The following is a 19,091-nucleotide window of genomic DNA, read 5'->3' as shown; positions in this document are numbered from 1 at the left end:
AATCGGCGGCTACAGCCGCCGATTCTTGTTTGCGTGATTGGCGTTTGCGTGGATTTTGTTTTTGCTTGCGTGATTAGCGCCCGCCGACTTATAGGCAGCCGCCAATCACGCAAACAAGATTCTGTGACGCCATAGAAAAGTTGTCGGAAAGTGACTAGGGTGTCGTCACCGTTGAATATGTTTTCTTTATACCTCCATTACTTATTTGAAGTTGGCGATAACATTGGTAGCCTATTGTGGTTATCCGGACAAAACAGTCTTTTTAATTAATGAACCGATCTAGTATTTGTCTTCGTGGCCAGCTTAACAATGCCTGGATTAGTCCTCTGCCATTATAACGTGGGCGCGGAGCCGTGGGGGAGTCTGTGCAGCGCGTATTTGGCATGCAACTCCTAGTCCTGTTTTGAAGGGCGAGAAAGGAGACTTCGGCACGCGGCGTTACCAATGACGCTGCCGATACCAATCAATGATTCAGCCACGCGAGATTCAGTTCTCTTGTGGGTACAAGCCAGGCATTTGCCGTGCCCACCAGGCGCCATCTACTGCTTTGTTTTAAACACTCCTTCTATTCTTTTATGCCACTGCTTAAAAGACTTCTCTTCTGCCTCGGTAGCCTGAGGGTAGAATCCCGGGCTTTGGAACGAACGCCCGGGTCAGATCACCAGCTATGCCAATATTTTTTCCCCAAGACCCTCAGCCTCGACCTTAAAGGGGCGTTTGACAATGTTCACCGTGCCGCCATTTACCAAGGACTCACTGACATCAATGTCGGCCTCCGCACCTTCAATTATGTTCAAGCGTTTCTCACCGGTCCCACAGCGTGCATAACCTTTGGAGATCTTAGGTCTGACGTTATGCCACTGGGTACTAGGGGAACACAGCAAGGATCTATGCTATACCCCTTTTTATTTAACCTAGCCCTGCGAAACATACTCCAGCACTCCAGCATATCCCGCAGCTCCGGCACACAATGGATGGCAGGGGGCTCGGATGGCAGCATCCAGGAGGCGCTTCAGGAGGGCATGCTCGTAACTGAAACTCTGGTAACAGCTAAAGGACTTACCTGCTCGCCACAGAAATCGGCATTGCTTACCATACATCCTGGACTACGTCAAGCTTCGGGATCGCAACTTATCCAAGTTTATACAACCCGAGGGCATCCCATTCCCAGAGTGGCTACAATCCGTATACTTGGCGTGACCGTCCAGGCCACCGGGCGTAACACAACTACGATCGAGACCCTCTCACACTACTCCCAGCAGGTAGGGCGAATGCTTGCCCGGGTGGCCAACCCGCGCCAGGGAATGCCTGAGTCGACACTTCTCCGACTGGTAGGCACAACGCACATTTATAGTTGCTAAATTTGCGTACGCACTACCCTACCTCGAACTCTCAAAACTGGAGACGCAAAAAGTCGATGCCCTCCTCCGCAAAGCTTATAAGCAGGCCCTTGGACTCCCTCCCACCACTTCCACGGTGTTATTCTCAGCTCTTGGAGCTCACAATACGAATGCTGAAATTACAGAAGCAGTGCGTACAGTGCACATTCAACGTCTAGCGAATGGAGGTCGCACGCTGTCTCGCGTTTGGGTATCACCATACCGCTATGAACCCCTGTCGTCCGCCCCTTACCGACGACTGTTCAAGCAGCCATACACGTGACCCCGCTACCTCGCAACATGAACCCGGATCTACATCCAGAGAGAAGGCAAGCACGAGTTCGGCAGCTAACCAAAACACTCCGCAAACAGTCCAACGTATGGTACACTGACGCTACGCCTTATTCCCGACGACCCAGCTTCTGGGCGGTCGCCTGCAACTATCCAAAGACCTGCTTCACGGCCTGCACAGTTCCAACCCCGAACATAGCGGCTGCTGAGGAATGCGCCATTGCTCTGGCCATAGTACGGGTAACGGATTCCAGAAACCCAATAACCATCGTCACGGACAGTCAGGACGCCTATCGCACTATATCGAATGGCCTGGGAAGCCCTCGCACGCTAGCAGTTTCACGGACGATATGCGATATGCACTCACTTCCCCAAATCAACTTCATATGGGCTGGAGGGCTGGAGGGAAATGAGGCGGCACACGATTGGGCTTGTGAATGCACGAACCAGGACCCATTCGATCGATCCGTCTCTCCCAGCTTGCACTGGCACCCGTTGCTCACATACAGTGACATTCTTGACTACTACCATGAAACACGACAACACTATCCTAACCCCTCCCGCCACTTTACCCGACAACAAACTACCATACTCAGACTCATACAAACGAATACTTACCCTCACCCCAAACTGTTCAGCCGTATATACCCAGGGACTTATTCCGACCAATCTACAAGATGCAAGATTGATAAAGCCACACTCGCACACATAACCCGGGCTTGCCCGAAGGCACCACCGACTTTCATTAAGAGTCATCACGACTGGGGGGCAGCTCTGCACAGCAACGACCCGGAGATCAGACTGCAGCTGGCCCGCCTGGATCTGGACGCCCCGGCACCGGTGGCCCGCCCTCACGAGGGCACCGGGGTGTCGGGGTGTACGCGGGACAGGGGGGACTTGGCCGTTCTCACACGGGTCGCTGAGGTGAGGGAGCTTGGCAACATAGGCACCGACTGAGGCCCACCGCTGAGACTCCAACGCCTTGTCTGCTGGGCCTCCCGCAAGGGGTTCAACAGAGGTCTCTCTCTCTCTCTCTCTCTCTCTCTCTCTCTCTCTCTCTCTCTCTCTCTCTCTCTCTCTCTCTCTCTCTCTCTCTCTCTCTCTCTCTCTCTCTCTCTCTCTCTCTCTCTCTCTCTCTCTCTACAAGACCCATGATTTTTGTTTAGTGCAAATGTTCTCTTAATTCAATTCTGTGTATCCTCTTCATAAATGGAAGTGGTTTGGAATCTTTTAGGTGGTTTAGAGGTGAGGCACGCCATATCAACACGCTTAATTAACGTTTTGCATCACACCGGAAGTGTCGGGGTTGTACCAATCATGAAATGGAATATCACTTCAGGAACACAGCTAGTTTCGATACCGGTGGTTCTTTCGAGGCGAGAAAGAAATGCGTTCGGTAACAATTATTGATTCCTTGTGGAAGAACATGCTTTGCTAGGCTTGAGTGGAGATTTATCCAAGAATAAAATGCGTACGCAACGCACTGTCCGTCTCTGCAGTCGTTCTGAACAGCGCCGCGCCATGAGTAAAATGTGCCGTATTTTGACCACAATGAACAAACTCTTTCGGACTGAAGTTTTTAAAAGTATTTATATTATATTATATTATATTATATTATATTATATTATATTATATTATATTATATTATATTATATTATATTATATTATATTATATTATATTATATTATATTATATTATAAACACTAAAACTAGATACTTCCAATATTGAAAGTAATGTTCAAGAAACACACAACGTGGAATGCTGATCTTGACTTAGTATTACCAAAAATTTGTTGCACCGGTGTTCTCTCTAAACTGCGGTTTCGTCTAGCAAAAAGTGTAAATCTTGTAATATATCGGAACGTATTTTTATCTCATTTACAGTGTTGTCACTTGTTATGGGGCACCTAAACACAGGCAAATATCGTAAAACTTTCCTAAGTACAGAGAAGGCAGTCCTCATCATCATGAATGCAGCATAGGAGAGTCACACCACCTCTTTTTTGAAAATAAGAATTTATTACGAATGACCCATTTTTATTGCAGAAGAAATTGCTTTTCAAACGTTACGAAACTAATGAAAAAAAGAAATTACAACGAATTAAGCAACAATTCCAATCTGAAGCTGAAAATCTACCCACAATGTATTCACCGATTTTACCGCTTGGAAACACCGAAAAATCAAACAAATTACGGTAAAAAAAAAACGCTACGTTACCCACTACCATTTCATTTGAACAATGTGCCATCTATATAAGACCGCTAATGTACCATCTGTTTCATATATGTGACCTTTTTTTTGGTGTCATGTATGCAAGACTGCTAATCAACCGTCATGTTACATGTACGGGAACTTTATATGTTCAAGGTCTGTTCTTGTTGTTTCTGCTCTGTCTGGACCCCGTCAAGCCCATTCTCATGTTTTTTGTTCACGGTCCTTGGCACTTTGTCATGGAATAAATAAACTGATTTGATTTGATTTGATGTACAAACAATGCTTCGACGTGAGGCGAAGCCTAGTAACTACAAATTACTTCCTCACCCTGGACTTTTTAGAGCCTTTATCTTGCGGCAGGTATACATGAAGGCTTACGATCATATGGCGATGAGGAAAAGTCAGCCGATGAGCATGAAAGGTTCGCTTCACGAATGAAAACCCGGTGGGAACGATAATTGTGCCCCTCTATCGCACCCTCATCCGGCGCAAGGAGAGGCAGGATTATCGGGAACTCCTTCCATGTGGCTCTGATTTCAAAAGCAGAAAACCAAGTAACTTATTTAATTTCAAACATTTGGGCAAAAGATCTACACTAATGTACTCGTAGGTGCACAAAACGATTGACAATGAACTGGGCTAAAAAATAGGTGCATAATCCAGGAAGATAGGGGAAAAAAAAGGTTTCGTGCTCATCTTGGTCTGGAACAGCGCAAACAGAAAAATGCACAAGACAGCACCCATCATGTGCTTTTCTTCCCATGTCCTGCGTCTGTTTTCACTGTACTACATCATGACGAACACCTGCCAACTTGCCTAACTTTCTATGTTGTTATAATGTATTTAGTTCGCAATATAGAGTTGGATGTGTGCGTGTGTGCTTGATGGGACAGGTATTTTGCCCTTGATAACACCACACTCCTTTCTGGGCGTGTGCTGCGCGTCTTGCAAGAGGGCAGTCCGCGTTGATTCCTTCCCAGGTGGCCAAACCGCTACCACGCACTGGCTAGCCAGAGTTACCATTATTTCCTCGCCTGCACGAAACCCCCGCACAAATCAAGGAATAGTAATTGAAAGTTAGCAGTTACTCTCCGTTTGGCCGGTTGTCGTAAAAATTGAGGCGGACGGCTGGTAAGCTAAAGTGCACAAAGCCTCTCCCGTATACCTTATGCTCTTGGCATGCAGGTTGGGGGGGGGTTACTGTAAGAAGCAAGTTACCCGTTCATCATCAACACCGTCATAATTATCATCACCATCAGCCCATTTGCGGTTCATACTGGTTCGTATAGGACGTTATAGGAATTTCCCCCGGTCACCCCACCCCTCCACAACGTTCAGTTTCTTACGACGCTATTCAACCATACGTATTGAGAGCATTGTTTACCATAGTGCAAGTGGTTTTCAATATAATGACTGCTAGTGAACTCGGTACGGTACTAGCGCTTCGTTTTTATCAGGGCATAATCATCAACGCTAGCTCGTGCGCCTGTATTTCATCTTCTTTCCTGAACTTACTCGGCATCATGGTGTGTTCGCCATTCTGGCTGCCGGAGCTCAACAATAAACGTCGCTCCTGAACACCCCCTCGCAATATTTGTTAATACTGGCTGGTGTGTGGAGCTACAGTTTCGTGTACGATGTTCTAGAAATTCACCCAGGGTCGTTCAATTCCCTGCGTTATTCAGCTGTTCTCGGTTCCATCGAAGTGTGAAAATGTTTCGCTGGTCGCCTTCGGCACCGTGGGTGTCACGCAGACGTCCCTCGGCTGTGGCGGTGAGGGGCCGCAAAAGCCGGGCGGTGGCCGTGGCGAAATTTACAAGCGGCGGCGGCCGCACGAGTGGCCCGGAGATACCGGGCGGTGGGTCGGCGAGATAAGCGCATCCGGACACATGTTTCCGGGCGGCAAGCTCTTTGAAGCGGCCGATGAGCAATGCGTGGGCCCCACCGGCCGACCCCGACTTTGACCGTTACTTCGAAAAGCTTCGCCTATCCCGGCGGACAAGAACTCGTCGCGCCTTCAGAGCTGGAAGCCGTCAGTTGCGCTTTACGGCAAAGTATCTGCTAGACTTTCAGGCATTACAGGCATTCAGGCATTCAGGCATTCAGGCATTTCAGAAAGGCTAGACTTTCAGTCATTCAGGCATTACGGAACCAGGGGGTAGATGAGCATTATGTAAGAATACTAGAGGATATCTACAGTGGGTCTACAGCTACCATCATCCTCCATAGGGAGAGCAGTAAAATACCTATCAGGAAATAAAGGGTGTCAGACAAGGAGACACAATCTCTCCAATGTTATTCACAGCATGCTTACAAGAAGTATTCAGAACGTTGGATTGGGAACAGGTGGGAGTAAGGGTTAATGGAGAATACCTCAGTAACCTCAGATTTGCTGATGACGTTGCCTTGCTAAGTAACTCGGGGGACGAATTGCAAAGCATGCTTTCCGCACTGGGCGAACAGAGTAGAACCGTGGGCCTGAAAATTAATATGCAGAAAACTAAAGTAATGATCAATAACCTCGGGACAGCACAGCAGTTTGAGATAGGTGGCGAGGCAGTGGAAGTGGTAAGCGAATATATCTACTTAGGCCAAGTTGTGACCCCAGATCCCAACCATGAGGCAGAGATAATTAGAAGGATCAGAATGGGGTGGGGTGCATATGGCAGACATTCTCAGATAATGAATAGCAGCCTACCATTGTCGCTGAAGAAGAGAGTGTATGACAGCTGCATCTTACCGGTACTCACTTACGGGGCAGAAACTTGGAGGCTCACTAAGAGGGTTCAACTTAAATTGAGAACGACTCAGCGGGCAATGGAGCGGAAAATGATAGGTGTAACATTAAGGGACAAGAAGAGAGCGGAGTGGGTCAGGGAGCAAACTGGTGTTAAAGACATATTAGTAGAAATTAAGAAGAAGAAGTGGACGTGGGCAGGGCATGTAATGCGAAGGCAAGATAACCGCTGGTCATTAAGGGTAACAGAGTGGATCCCTAGAGAAGGCAAGCGTTGCAGGGGGCGGCAGAAAGTTAGATGGGCAGATGAGATCAAGAAGTTTGCGGGGATAAATTGGTCACAGTTGGCACAGGACCGAGGTAATTGGAGAAAAATGGGAGAGGCCTTTGCCCTGCAGTGGGCGTAGATAGGCTGGTGATGATGATGATGATGATGATCTGCTAGACTGCGTTATGTACAGGTAACAACTTCTCAACGACGTTGTAAATGATAGGTTATACGAGATGATACACAGGATTTGTTACTAGTATCCAGTATACCTGTGTACATAGGCAGAATCCCACAGGATTCCGTTATGCTGCGCGGCAGTTTAGGGAAGGCTGTGAAAGGTCTTTAAACAATGCCTAAGTTGGCCTATTTCATGAACAAGAAGATCAGTATGCTAAAGGTATTACTTGATGAAGAATTCTGCCAACGCAACCGTACCTGTCTAGTTTGCCGGCTGAACTTCTTGGAGAGAGTTCGAACGAAGTATGTGCGCATATACCTGGAAGTATTGAATAAATCGTTAAGTAAATAATGGGGGTTGCGGTGCGGTTAGAGACGTATATCTAAAAATACAAAATAATTTCACTTCAGCAACGTTATTAAAATCTAGCTAAAAATTTTATCGTGCATAACCCCTTGCTCCCGCGGCGCAAAAATGGTCCCTCTTGGTTATTTATTTACGCTTTGACGATGTTGGGTTGGCGTGGTGGCGACAGATAAGGTTGTCACGCGTGGTGCGTCAGTCTCTCTACAACGCCGTGCTCTAGTTTGTGCCTCGTAACGGGCAATGAAAAATCTTTCCAACCTGATCTTTCTTTCCAACCTTTCCAAAAATCTTTCCAACCTTTCCAACGTGCATGACACCGGCTGGATATTTCACACAACACCGTTTCATCGAACGACTCTTCATGTATCAAATTCTGTTATATCAAACGCCGCTCTAAAGCAGGCATATTCATCGACCATCGTCTCAAAGGATGCCTCAAAGCGACTCTGAATTGATGTCGTGGAATTTAATTTTGTGTCTTTTCTGCATTGCATAGTTAAATGCATTTATTTTATTTTACCACAGAAGTTACGGGTTCTAGTTAACAAGTTAGGTTTGGAAGAGAAAATACAGGTAAAAATTAAAGTGGGGTTTTTACGCTATGAAGCTACACTTAAGCGATTATGCGTGCCGTAAAGCACTTTAAACCCACTCGCAGACTACCTAGAATCTTTAACGTATGCCGCTATTTCGACACGTGGGAGTTTTAGTTTTTCGCCGCCATCAGAAAAACTGCCGGGAATCGAACGCGCGATCGGCGGCGCCTTGCCGCAGCCAGAGAATCACCGTGGCACTGGTTTCTAGCTGTAATATGACACGTAAAGACAGATGCGAATGGACCTCTGGAGGTGAAGGGGGCAAAATGGGCCGGGGGAAGGGGCGGGCTTTGGATATTGCCCAAGAGTGCAGGAGGGATGAAGATTCGTAGTGCTGCAGCAGAACGTACAATCGGGCTAGTTGGTATTGGTCAAAGCACTCAACGAAAAACGTACAACAGGAGAAAGTTATTAACGTAATTAACCTTGGAAGGTTTAAGATTCAGTGCCGTGTCGTCTTTCTTTCTTCGTCCCTGTTTTGTGAGCGCTTTGCTATCAAGATTAGTAATGCTGGTTTCAGAGGTAGGGAGGGGAGATGTCCTTCCCCGCTCCTCTCTCTTTGCATTTGTCAGAGCTCTGGTGGATGAATTTCAATATATTTCATACGCAATATCGACCTTTTAAAGCCAAGCTTTACTACTTTCGTCCAACGGTTTCGCGGAGGATGAACAAGTTAACCTTTTTTATCGGAGACACACTTCTGGCTACCCACCCCTTCAAGCGCATCGCGTGATTTTCCGGGCACGCTTTCGGCGTGCTCACAAGGCCTCGTTTTCAGTCGTTCTGCTCATATGAGCAGCGGCCACCGCCGCGGTAGCGGCCGATCAGCTGATCGGCAGACGACCACCCCTGCAGCCTCCCATGCATGCGCCGCTTGGTCGTCGTGACTCGCCTAGCGCCCGGCGAAGAGGAACGGCGCGTTCGCCGTGAATGAACGCCGCGTTAACCCCGGCGAACGCCGCCGGGCCTCCTCCTATGCGCGTTGAACGGGACCGAATGGCTTTGAGCCGCGGTCGGCAATACAGCTAGATCAAAGGTTAACCAAGCAAAACCAAGACTCAACCAGACTAAGCCAAGCTTTTGATTTGCAATCCAAGGTTAGCTGAGCTAAGCCGCAGCCATTTTTGTTTGCCCATGCGCAGTTTGTGCACGTTAGGCGTGATCACAATAGATTAAATTAAGTATCCCGCGGTAAAGAATGGGTAAAGAGTCAAGGGACAGGAGACTTGCCACAAACTTCGGAAGGTTACTGCCCGAAGAATTCGTCCCAGGGTTCCTTACTGCCCAAGAAAACCCGTTCAGTACATTCAAAACTCATAACTGTTGTAAGAACGAGGAGGCCAAAAAGTGATCATCATGGTTCGTAGATTTCGCTTCGAATGAAAACAGGAAATCCAAAAAAAGAGAGAAAAAGATTTTCTACGAAAGTCAAAATCACCCGCGGCTTCAGTGAAATTGGGACACACCTTCTGTGATCGTGAGATAATGTCATCTGGTGCCAAAAAAAGAAAACGTCTTAGACCCATACCCGCATGTCATCACATGGCACACAGGGAATCGGTTCAAATATACGTAAGCTGTTGACAATATATGACGGCCGGGTTGTGTGCGCACTTCTTTGTCCGCAGGCTCAGTCTGGAGGCTTATTTCATGCACCTGATGAATTCTTAAATGAGTGGTTCATTGGCAATTTTTTTTTAAATTTTACTACGCAACTTAAATATTTAGCACCTTATTTTTTATTGTTCTGAAATGGAGAAAGCTGCGCGGCCGCCTGGAAAACTGCCGCAACGAGGCCAAATTGGTATTCTGTGGGGTTTAGTGCCCGTGTAACTGTAACAGAGGTATTATCATTGACCTTGTCAGCCGTTTACCGCTCCTTGTTGAGAGTTCGCAGTGAAGGTCACTCGGTCGTTAAAAGCAGCACGATAATCGTCATTGTCATCTCGTCTTCGCTGACCAGGGATGGGCGAGATAGATGATTGTTGCCGTTGACGGCTCTTCATCGTTGTGTGAACCGCCGCCAGGCGAAACGCAAAACTATCATTGTCACTGCATGCTGCCATCGCCTTCATCGGCGTGGGGAATCGGCAAAGAAGCTAGGTTTAAACCGTCATGATTGTTCTTGGGACCGTTTTTAATGCCGACTCTTCACCGTCATCTTCTGTTTCGCGCGGACTCGCAGCCCAGTGCATTAAGACGTCAAAGCTTCCATTCCTTGACCAATCCCCCAAATTGATATGTGCCGCGAAATAAGTAAACATGCCACAAATGCAAATTACGAGCAGACTTATTCCACACAGTCTGGAACTGCCCTATAATTTGGCAACAGAACACCTACCAAACCTCTAGAGAGTCCTGGGATTTAGCACAGTCCAGCTCAGACCTTTCGACACAGCGTGAGCTGCTAGAGAGAGCCAAGCTGGGAGCCTTTGCTACTGGAGTCCTGGAAATAGGACTTCACCCATAACTCTTTCCACATTCCCGTCTTCCTATTTTCAAATAAATTTATACTCTCTCTCTCTCTCTCTCTCTCTCTCTCTCTCTCTCTCTCTCTCTCTCTCTCTCTCTCTCTCTCTCTCTCTCTCTCTCTCTCTCTCTCTCTCTCTCTCTCTCTCTCTCTCCACACCACCAACCACAACCCCAACAACCCAGAGAGGGTGCTGCTCCACTTGTCGACATTAGACAGTCACTTTCTACGCAAGTAAAAATCACCCCCGGCGGCAGTGAAATTGGGACACACCTTCTGCGATCGTGAGGTCACTTTTTGTTTAGGCACAAAATACATGGACTACGTGGGCTAGTGGCATATTAAATGTCACCCTGGGAACCTTATGCGACTGCGTTGCAACAACATAGTCGAACAAATCGTGAGAGGAGGACGATCGGACGGCGCCTTTGAACCCGATTTTGCTCGTGAGAAAAATTCGTAGTATTTGGGTGGAAAGTTCGAAACGTATGTTTCGCAATCTAAATGCTGACTTGACAAACCGATTCGACGACGTTTACAACTCTCTTTCGTGTCTCTTCAAAATCCAGTTGTATACGACGAACAAGCAAATGCCAGTCAATGTTTACTCCACAGCCTTAAGAGGCGTAAAGGTAATACTTCCGTCCTCTGTTATTGAAGCGCAGTTTGTCAACGTTAGCCAGAGAGCAGTAGCTTTGTTTTTTGACCGTGAACGCAGTGAGCAGAGAGCGAGCAGCTCTCAACGTGGCCCCGTGAATGGGTCCTTGACCGTTGCTGCTTCGTGCTTTCTCCCGAGCCCCCCCGGCTCGGTCCACGTCGCATCCGTTAGCAGCGTCTTTGGAACTCTTCACCGGCCCGCCCGTGACAGCTGCGCATTCTGTTATCTTTAGCAACGAATGACTGGACAACAACCGCGTGAGGCGCGCAAGTTGAGAAAATAAGAAAAGCATAGGGAAGAACGGGGGTCAGAGCATTGGCCAAGAAGAGGCGAGAAAGCCCTTCGGCTCCGAGAAGCGCGACTTGTGTCGCCCGCCGATCCCATTGGCACGTCCGTGTATGCGCTCTCTGCCGTCTTTGTCCCATTGTTGGCGCTGCTCCCGCGGTGTCCTGCGCGGCGCCCCCCTCTTTTCTCGCTTTCCAGAAGGGAAGGCCCGTGAAAAGACATCTTTAACAGATACCTCCCTTCTTCGGGGACCCGCCGTGCTCCTCCGGCGGCGCTTCCTCTTCGTCGCGGTTACGCCGCGCAACGGGCGATTGAGCCCGCACGAATTTTCTCGAAACTTTTTTTCCCTCCTTCTTCTCCCGTCTGTGCCTGTCGAGCGGAGTGCCTCTGGACGCAGTCGGTGGTGGGCCGCGATAGCTGTTCGCTCGACGGCGAGCGGGGTGCCAGTTTGACGCGCGTCGCTTCAGTTACAGTCAGCGCAGTGGAAGCTACGGCCACTCCGTTCGGCGAGCATTCCATCGCTCCAAATCGTAAAGTTGGTTACGAAGGGGTCCCGCGACGCGGATCCGCCCGTTAGGCCACCGCTGCGTGCAGCTCTGGCGGTGTGGAGAGCTCGGACGAGACGGGACACGCGAGGAACAGTGTGCAAATGAAGCGACGTTTACGAGGATGCACGTGCGCGGGCTCTTATTTACGGCGGCGCACCTGCTGTTGTTGCCGCCGCTGTTCCGTGCCCTAGCGGCGGCGGCGGCGGCCGCCACGTCTTCTGGGCCGGCCCGTGGCACCAACCGGTTGGATGCGGAGGCGCAGTCGCGCGCGATGCGCCGCTTTGTCTTGAAGCGCGTCGTCCGGCACGGGGGCGAGCCTAGCCGTAGCGGCGGGGCGGTGACAAAGACGCGCTCGTCAATTACTGGGGCAGGTGAGGGGACAAAGCGGCCGCCATCTGTCCGGCGGTGGCGGCTCGATTGTCGCCGCCGGCCGGGACGTCTCATTCGGCGGCGGGGCGCTGATGAAGCGATCAGCGGCGACGCTCCCCGCTCGGCTTTTGCCGGATTATGGCGCGGGGCTCCGCTGAAATGGATCTTCAATTGGATTCCGGCGCAGTCCGCTCAAAGGGCGCCAACCTTCGCGGCTCGCAACAATGGGCGCCCCCGGCGGGATGCGCCTCCGCGGCCGCTCAAAAGGACGCGCCCCTCACGCAGTTCCCACGCCGAGCCTCCCTCAATGGGGTCGGCAGAGGAGGCGAAAAAAGTGCCGGCCCCGGAATGTAACCCCCGAAGGGCTCAGCTCCGCAGTGGCGGGACGGGAAGGGAAGCGACGCCAAAGTGACAACTCCATTCGGGCGCCCATATATATGGGAAGAAGACGCTCATCGCGCACTAACGCCTCTCTCCGGGCTACGGGTTGACCGGAGCGGCCTTTGTGTGCGCGGACTCCCCGAAGCGCTTCTGTGTCCGCGCTCTCTCCATCGTGTCCGTCTTCATTTAAGTACGCCGCTTGTACAACGGAACCGACGCGTCCGTGCACCCATCGCCTTGGAAGAAAGCGATCGGCCCCGTGAGCCGCACGAGCACTCTGCGAGTTGAACAAGACCGTCTCCCGTCACGCAGTGGGAGCCGGAAAGGAAGCCCGCCCCAGGCAGCGTCAAGTCAGGGGGAAACGAAGGCGATGGATGGGGGAAAGCCGAGACGAGGTTGCCCTATTTACTGGTCTCGTAGATGACTGCTGATAAAGAAGCACGGCTAATATTGCGGTTGACCAACCACAACAACGCTTTTACTACCGCTGTGGATACGAGTCTTTTCAAAGATCACAGAGTCTAAATTCGAGGTCCTTTGTTTCCGACAAAAACTTGATATCGCCCGATATCGCACACCGTCCTACGGGAAACGTTTATAACACACAGGTTGCACTCGATTTCTCCCCCTAAAAGTCGGGATATTTACGAAAATGTGCGGAGCCACAAGATAGGCTTCAGTCCGAAGGGAAAAGGAGCTGGCGATGTAGAGCTCAGCGACCGTTCTTAACAGTAAACATCTCACCGTGGGTGGGGAACCGTATTCTCAGCAGAGAATTCGTCTAAGTTCGGTGACCGCCTAAAAAGAACTTGCTTGAAAGTGGGTTCCGCCTGAGAATGTTTGCGTATAACTATAAACACATCAGACACCAAAGTGAATGTCTAGACGCCTTCGCAGGAGCTACGCAAATGTGCCCCTATCCATAATTTTAAATTCAAGAATGTCGGTCTTGGCACGATGAAATGGGCAAGTCCAAAACAAGAAGATTGGGCGAGTTCGATAACCTCAATTTCGTGCTCTAAGCAGTTAACTCCCGTACGCAACCTGCGTCGAACTTTTTCGGTTGTAAAGATGTTTTAATAGCGAAAATAAGTCATGAACATATAAAAGAAATTATTACAGAACAGGTTTTTCTGCCCTTTTTTTGCAAACTCGTCATAAGCGAAGAACTTTGATTTTAATAAAGCCGATAGCACTACCGAATAGAAAAATTGACCGTATTACGGTCTGTCGATCTTTCGGAAATATTTATTCGCGCCACTGTTTAAGTAAAATGCATAAATTTGTCGGTAATCGGCTACAAATGTGCCTGCCCGTTGCAACGGTGGAGCTTCTACAATTGCGGTCGACATTCCACTTAATGCATACATTTCTTGACCCTAATGTTCGCCGGTGTCCAAAGTTGGTTAAGCGCTCGAGATGGCACAAATGCTGCGTATTGCTTTCAGTTGACTCAGGCTACAGGGGGAAGGGTAGAAAATACCAGTCGAACGGAGATATATGGGGGTGATCATGGTTGACAATCAGTGCAGTTATCGCGCTAAAAACAGCTTACAAAAACAGATAGCGGAGGAAAAGTTGGATAACGAACTATCGTCTGTGCGTGCAAAATTTAAATGTGACACTTGGATTGAAGGACACGAGCGGAGCTAAGCATTTTAGTTATTCCATAATCCTTAAAACGAAAAGGCATTACCGCAGTAATCAGTTGCGAGAATCGGTGGGATAAACCAGAGAAATGAGCAGAAATGGAACGTGCACTAAGAGAGTTACTAACAATTGTTTATTTGCACAAAACACATCTGGTGCTTTAAACGAACAAAGAGCAGGAAAAAACGCACCAAATAAAAATCCGAAAACAGAATTATGGTTCGCTATACACATGTCAACTTAGAGGATTTTTACCGTTAACCAAAGAAATCATAACCAGCGTGGTTATCTCTATATCTCAGCGATAGTCCTTCTTCCACCCCACGTTTGTTTCACGGAAGTGTAAGCCTGAATTATATTAGGTAACTTACGTGTCCAAATATTTAAAATATACTTTGGTAAACTAGTATATATATACATATCAAAACGAAATCATTAGAGTAAAAGGGTAAATAAAGGCAGATAAAAAATAACGACTATAACTTCACCGGCAGCCGTACAGACGACATTTAATGAGGGCTCGGCGATATTGCCACACTTTTCGCTATAGTGGTACTATTTTTGCCACTACATTTTACAATGTTTTATACGCCCAACTTCTCCTCTCCCCGTTATACTCCCCCTTCCTTTGCCCTCGTACCCCCTCACCGCTTTCTTATTCATATCTTTTCGAACCCCTTTCCTCATACCATCCTCATCCACTTGCCCCCTATTATATTCTATCCTCCTCTCCGTACCGCTACATTATTATCCGCTCCCGTCTCCATCCTCCCATTCCCCTCACCTATCTTACAGTTCTTCACTTCTCCTGATACTTCTCCTCTCGACGTTGCTTCTCCCCTGTTATATTCCTCCTCCATCTTCCTCTCCCTCCTTTCTCCCCATCTCTCCATACATTACTTTTGTTCTTCCGATCCCCCCGCCACACTTCTCTTTCCAACATCCTCTCTTTCCCTCCCTTTTGTCCCACTGTCCTTCCTCCCCTTCCTCCACCCCTTCCCTCTCCCTACCTAACGTGTTTATTCCTTGTATGTTGGCGCTAGTACCTATGTTGACTCTTTCTCGCGCACTTCTTTTACAGCCTAATTTGTATGGTACGGGATTGCTGCATTCGTCTTGTATGTACCAGTTGGCTATTTCAGTGCACATGCATACACATATACAGTCGCGCATTTGCACGGTAGCTAGACGAGACATTCGTACGCTGCGTATACGTCCCAACGTCACTTTCACGAACGGCTAACTCTTCAAGATGCACCGAGCGTACTCCCCTCTCCGTCAGACTTGCAATTTTCGGGAGGACGTCGAACACGTGCTTTGAGTGTGTGCTCGTATACCACTACACCACGGCTGTCCACAAAGTCGGTATTACGTCTGCGTGCCGATGCATGGCTCAAACTCAGGGACGTACGCTTTGGGACATGCATGGCCCGCTACCGCAAGGGCTAGAGGACTTTGGTCCCTTTTGTCCGTGACTGCGGTTTGGACCACGTTCTGCGAATGTTGAACGTACTTACACTTCCGCGTGCGTATGCGTTTGGGGGGGGGGGGGGGGGTACCTTTTTGTAGCTAAGCTACACTGGCCGTGGTTGAGCAGTTTCGCGTGGACCCTGAAAGGCCGTGCTGCGCAAGCGAGAGTACCATTGGATTAGATTGGATTGGATCGGATTGGAAATCCAATCCAGTTGGATTACGGGTGTGTAGAGAATAGGGTCTGCGCATTCCAGAGGAGGGACGTCATAGCCGCGGCAGACGCACTGGCGCCGGCGCGTGCCCAGCTTTGCGCCTCCGTTGCGCAGTAGCCAAGTCTGACGCTGCGCCAGAGCCGATTGATAGCCGTTTCGCGTGGCTCAGTGAAGAGCCGTGCTGCGCATGCGCGAGGAGCAGTGCCTGGACTGAACTGGACTGGACCGGACTGAACCGGACTGAATTTGATTGGATTGGATTGGATTGGATTGGACTGCTGAACCTTAGCTCACGCTACGTATATCCTGGCATAGCCGAGCTAAGCCACTGCTGATTTTTTTTTTTCATGGTCCTCGTAAGTAGTATTCTCGCTGCTAGGCTGACCTCTGTGCTTCAATAACGTTTTCCCATTTAATAATGGCTCCCAGTCTGGAAGTTCATAAGATGAAGCAAATTTGTGACTAAGACACTGACCAAATTAAATGTAAAAATGCGTTTGGTAAATGTAAAAATGACCTGTGATTTATCTTTTACTTTATACCTGACCAAACGGTACGCCGTTTAACTATGGACCTCAGTTGGAATCTTGGGGCCGTAGATTAAAATCAATGCAGAAATCATTGAAGACAAACGTACGCTAAAGGTCTTTCATTAATATAAATCATCTGTAATTTCGGCCACAATTTTTGCGTATTATTTTGAACGCTCTGATGTATTTTTTACAGGTATAACGCAAGCCTTTTCTCCTTCATAACACTTGGCTCAGTTATTTCTAACATCCTTCCTCCTGCTTTGTGGTTTTTGTTGTGTAGTAAAGATGTATCCGCCCGAACTGCAATACATACCACGCGCTGAGCACAAACGAGGTGTGGGCATTTGCGAATGTTTTGTGTTACACGTGCTTGGATGTACGTATTCAACAGAGACGGTTCTTACAAAGCTCCTTAAAAAATTAATTGCAGATGCATTATTTAAATGTGTGTGAGCATGTCGCCTCTCCCCCTCGTCAACTTTAGGCTCTGTGCGATACGCGGGACTTGCTCCGGCTTCAGAAGTCAGCAACGCAGTTTTTCTCGCACGCCCCTTGTACACCGTGCCAACCATGCTTAGCGCTTTTAGCGTCTCAGTAGTCACGTTTGTTCGGTTCAGCAGAGGCACTGGCTGCCTGTCGCTCCTTTGTGTCTGCCCAAGTATCGGAATTTCGTCGCCGTCATACCCGTTCCTTCCGCTTTCGCCACCCACATTGGCTGTACACACTCGGTTCTACAACGCGTGCACGCGGTGGCAGGAGCAAGAAGACCTGTCGAGACAGGGTCAGCTGGCGAGCCGCCCTTCGATTTGTCGTCTCCATGGCAACGTTGCCGGCATTGCGAGGGCTCTCGCCTCTCCCGAAATCAGCTGTCTCCACGCGTGCAATGCAGTGTGTCATTATGTGCTTTAGTATCACTAGTTTAGTACCAGAACGACGCAAAAGTGAACAGAACGACACTAAATTTCTGCCGATATGAGCCGTCTATTTCTTAAGCAATAAAGTAAAGTTCCATCAAAAAATCAGCGACTTAGCACTCTGTGAAGAAGGATGACCAGCGAAGCTGCGCGCAGTTCAAGAAGTGCACAAAACAAAGCACGTTTGTTTGTAATTTGCGGTTAAGCATACATGTAGTTTGAAGTTTGAAGTTTATTCATCATCAAATCAGATATACATCCCTTACATGAGACATACACCACAATGGGAAGGGGTGGTGAAAAGGCAACTTAATGCCTGACAATGCGCCGATCCCCGCTCAGACCCCAATAATGCACAACACTGAGTAGGTTTGTGCAAAGAATAAATACATAAATTCAATACAGTGAAAATACAATAAGTATAGATATATAGCGAAGAAAATAAAAGAAAAGAAATAATTAAACACCTATAAATGCACACTTTACGCACAAAAAGCCCTTTAAAAGGCCCTTCAAAAACAAAAACCGTAGTTGTGAGCAGTAGCGAATAAGTGAAAATTTGCGAACAAGGGAACAGAATTTTGCCTGGTTTGAAAGAATTTAAGGCGCAATGCGTTTCTGAAAAGGTACACGAGTTGCGCAAATGCGCAAGAAAGACACAAAAAAGGCGAGATGGGAAAAAAAAAGATATATCATGTTGAGCTGTTGGTCATGGTTATTCAATAAACCGCGAAACAAAATCATTTGCATTATTATTCTGTTTATTTCCTCTACAAAGTAATACATTTCCTACCTTTTTGATAGCTATGTTTTGCTGCATGTTCCCATGAGTCACTGTCTATACCGAGGCTCCCTTCCTAAATCAGTTTGAATCATTACTTGCGCTCCATTCTGTGTGGTGTGTGCATCTCATCCTCACATTTCTGTACCTGACATAACATGACAGATAAATTCAACATAGACTGTTCATCAAAGCTGCAAACATTTGTTATTGGGTTAGGTACGTGGATTGCTCACCTGTTTTCACTGGAACTGCACTCATGTAGAGGTAAGTGTACTAGAGCATATTCCCACAAAGTCCTGTGTCAATAGCACCGTTTTCAATGCCATTAAGAAGCAGCCGCATCTTCAAATTAGCTTACTATATGTACCTTTGTCTGCAATAAGATCATTCTCACCATTGAAGATAAGAAGCCCTCATATTGTCGCGAAGCCAAAGACGACGCACTTACGTTGAAAAAAAAAACAAGTTTATTGGAGCGAACTTGTGCTCCACTAACACCTCAAAGAATACACAGGCGGCGAAGCAGCAGTCAACAAAGTGACGTGCGCAGGCGAGTGTCGGGTAATCGAATGCCGCGGCGTCTGCTCTGCGGGCTATTGTCCTTCGACGCGAGTATTCCTCGAACCGTCGAATTACACCCAGAACACTGCAGATCAAAGAAGTATATTCTAAACTGGTGACGTTAGTTTGAAACCCTCTCCCTATGAAAGGAGATAGTACGTGCGGCATAAAAAATAAGGAATGGAACACGCACTTCCCTTCGCCCACAGATAAAACGCAG

The 19,091-nt window shown here is 48.2% G+C and overlaps 1 protein-coding gene across 2 annotated transcripts in view; it reads right to left on the bottom strand.

Moving 5' to 3' along the window:
- Positions 1–19,091, bottom strand: part of LOC144144499 (uncharacterized) — a 320,680-nt gene that overhangs the window by 265,470 nt on the left and 36,119 nt on the right. The window lies entirely within an intron of this gene.

Source organism: Haemaphysalis longicornis, unplaced genomic scaffold (assembly GCF_048455015.1).
Source record: "Haemaphysalis longicornis isolate Haplotype H1 unplaced genomic scaffold, Haemaphysalis longicornis Haplotype H1 scaffold_7, whole genome shotgun sequence".
NCBI lineage: Eukaryota > Metazoa > Arthropoda > Arachnida > Ixodida > Ixodidae > Haemaphysalis > Haemaphysalis longicornis.
Note: the sequence above shows the minus strand (reverse complement) of the source record. Positions and strands in the feature narration are given on the sequence as shown.